Here is a 2,485-nt window from a genome sequence, read left to right as displayed (position 1 = left end):
ATCATTAGATTAGTTGATCTTTTGTTAGTTTCAGGTTGTGGCATTAACTAACTAAAATCCAACATCAAGCCAACGTCTCAAGCCAACGTCATATTGATGTCAAATACTGACATTTAGTCATCAGGTATGGCAACCAAAACCCAACGTCTCCTAGATGTCATAATTGTAACGTCCACCCAACGTCAAATTCTGACATCATTAGACGTTGATCTTTTGTTAGTTTTAGGTTGTGGCATTAACTAACCAAAATCCAACGTCGAGCCAACGTCTCAAGCCAACGTCATATTGATGTCAAATACTGACATTTAGTCGTCAGGTATGGCAACCAAAACCCAACGTCTCCTAGATGTCATAATTGTAACGTCCACCCAACGTCAAATTCTGACATCATTAGACGTTGATCTTTTGTTAGTTTTAGGTTGTGGCATTAACTAACCAAAATCCAACGTCGAGCCAACGTCTCAAGCCAACGTCATATTGATGTCAAATACTGACATTTAGTCGTCAGGTATGGCAACCAAAACCCAACGTCTCCTAGATGTCATAATTGTAACGTCCACCCAACGTCAAATTCTGACATCATTAGACATTGATCTTTTGTTAGTTTTAGGTTGTGGCATTAACTAACCAAAATCCAACGTCGAGCCAACGTCTCAAGCCAACGTCATATTGATGTCAAATACTGACATTTAGTCGTCAGGTATGGCAACCAAAACCCAACGTCTCCTAGACGTCATAATTGTAACGTCCACCCAACGTCAAATTCTGACATCATTAGACACTGATCTTTTGTTAGTTTCAGGTTGTGGCATTAACTAACCAAAATCCAACGTCAAGCCAACGTCTCAAGCCAACGTCATATTGATGTCAAATACTGACATTTAGTCATCAGGTATGGCAACATAAAAACCCAACGTCTCATCATTAGATGTCATTCATTAAGGTTGTAATTAACTAACCAAAAACATCAAATTCTGATGTCATCATTTAGATGTTGATCAGTTTGACATCAGGTTGTGGCATTGTGGCATTAACTAACCAAATCCAACGAGCCAACGTCTCAAGCCAACGTCATATTGATGTCAAATACTGACATTTAGTCATCAGGTATGGCAACAAAAACCCAACGTCTCCTAGATGTCATAATTGTAACGTCCACCCAACGTCAAATTCTGACATCATTAGATGTTGATCTTTTGTTAGTTTCAGGTTGTGGCATTAACTAACTAAAATCCAACGTCAAGCCAGCGTCTGAAGTCAACGTCATATTGATGTCAAATACTGACATTTAGTCGTCAGGTATGGCAACCAAAACCCAACGTCTCCTAGATGTCATAATTGTAACGTCCACCCAACGTCAAATTCTGACATCATTAGATGTTGATCTTTCGTTAGTTTCAGGTTGTGGCATTAACTAAGTAAAATCCAACGTCAAGCCAACGTCTCAAGCCAACGTCATATTGATGTCAAATACTGACATTTAGTCATCAGGTATGGCAACAAAAACCCAACGTCTCCTAGATGTCATAATTGTAACGTCCACCCAACGTCAAATTCTGACATCATTAGATGTTGATCTTTTGTTAGTTTTAGGTTGTGGCATTAACTAACCAAAATCCAACGTCAAGCCAACGTCTCAAGCCAACGTCATATTGATGTCAAATACTGACATTTAGTCGTCAGGTATGGCAACCAAAACCCAACGTCTCCTAGATGTCATAATTGTAACGTCCACCCAACGTCAAATTCTGACATCATTAGACGTTGATCTTTTGTTAGTTTTAGGTTGTGGCATTAACTAACCAACATCCAACGTCGAGCCAACGTCTCAAGCCAACGTCATATTGATGTCAAATACAAGTCGTCATATTGATGTCAAATACTGACATTTAGTCGTCAGGTATGGCAACCAAAACCCAACGTCTCCTAGATGTCATAATTGTAACAGTCCACCCAACGTCAGAATCATCTGAACACCCAACGTCAAATTCTGACATCATTAGACGTTGATCTTTTGTTAGTTTTAGGTTGTGGCATTAACTAACCAACATCCAACGTCGAGCCAACGTCTCAAGCCAACGTCATATTGATGTCAAATACTGACATTTAGTCGTCAGGTATGGCAACCAAAACCCAACGTCTCCTAGATGTCATAATTGTAACGTCCACCCAACGTCAAATTCTGACATCATTAGACGTTGACCTTTTGTTAGTTTTAGGTTGTGGCATTAACTAACCAACATCCAACGTCGAGCCAATGTCTCAAGCCATCGTCATATTGATGTCAAATACTGACATTTAGTCGTCAGGTATGGTCATCATTAGACATTGATCTTTCGTTAGTTTTAGGTTGTAGCATTTACTAATACTAACATTTAGTCATAAGGAACACAGTACAATTTTTTTATATATAACTGTATATATTTACAGCATTTTTCTGTCATTTTAAATTACCCTAAATTCTGTAAAATACAAAGTACATCAT

General features: G+C 38.6%; 1 long non-coding RNA gene across 1 annotated transcript; it reads left to right on the top strand.

Moving 5' to 3' along the window:
- Positions 1-1,110: 1,110 nt before the first annotated feature.
- LOC127179135 (uncharacterized) lies at positions 1,111-2,261 on the top strand. The gene is made up of 3 exons (XR_007829479.1): positions 1,111-1,299; positions 1,492-1,593; positions 2,028-2,261. It is a non-coding gene; the product is annotated as an uncharacterized LOC127179135 (long non-coding RNA).
- The last annotated feature ends 224 nt before the right edge of the window (positions 2,262-2,485 follow it).

This window comes from Labeo rohita, chromosome 16, assembly GCF_022985175.1.
Source record: "Labeo rohita strain BAU-BD-2019 chromosome 16, IGBB_LRoh.1.0, whole genome shotgun sequence".
Classification (NCBI taxonomy): domain Eukaryota; kingdom Metazoa; phylum Chordata; class Actinopteri; order Cypriniformes; family Cyprinidae; genus Labeo; species Labeo rohita.
The sequence above is the reverse complement of the archived record's forward strand: the minus strand, read 5'-3'. Positions and strand labels throughout refer to the sequence as shown.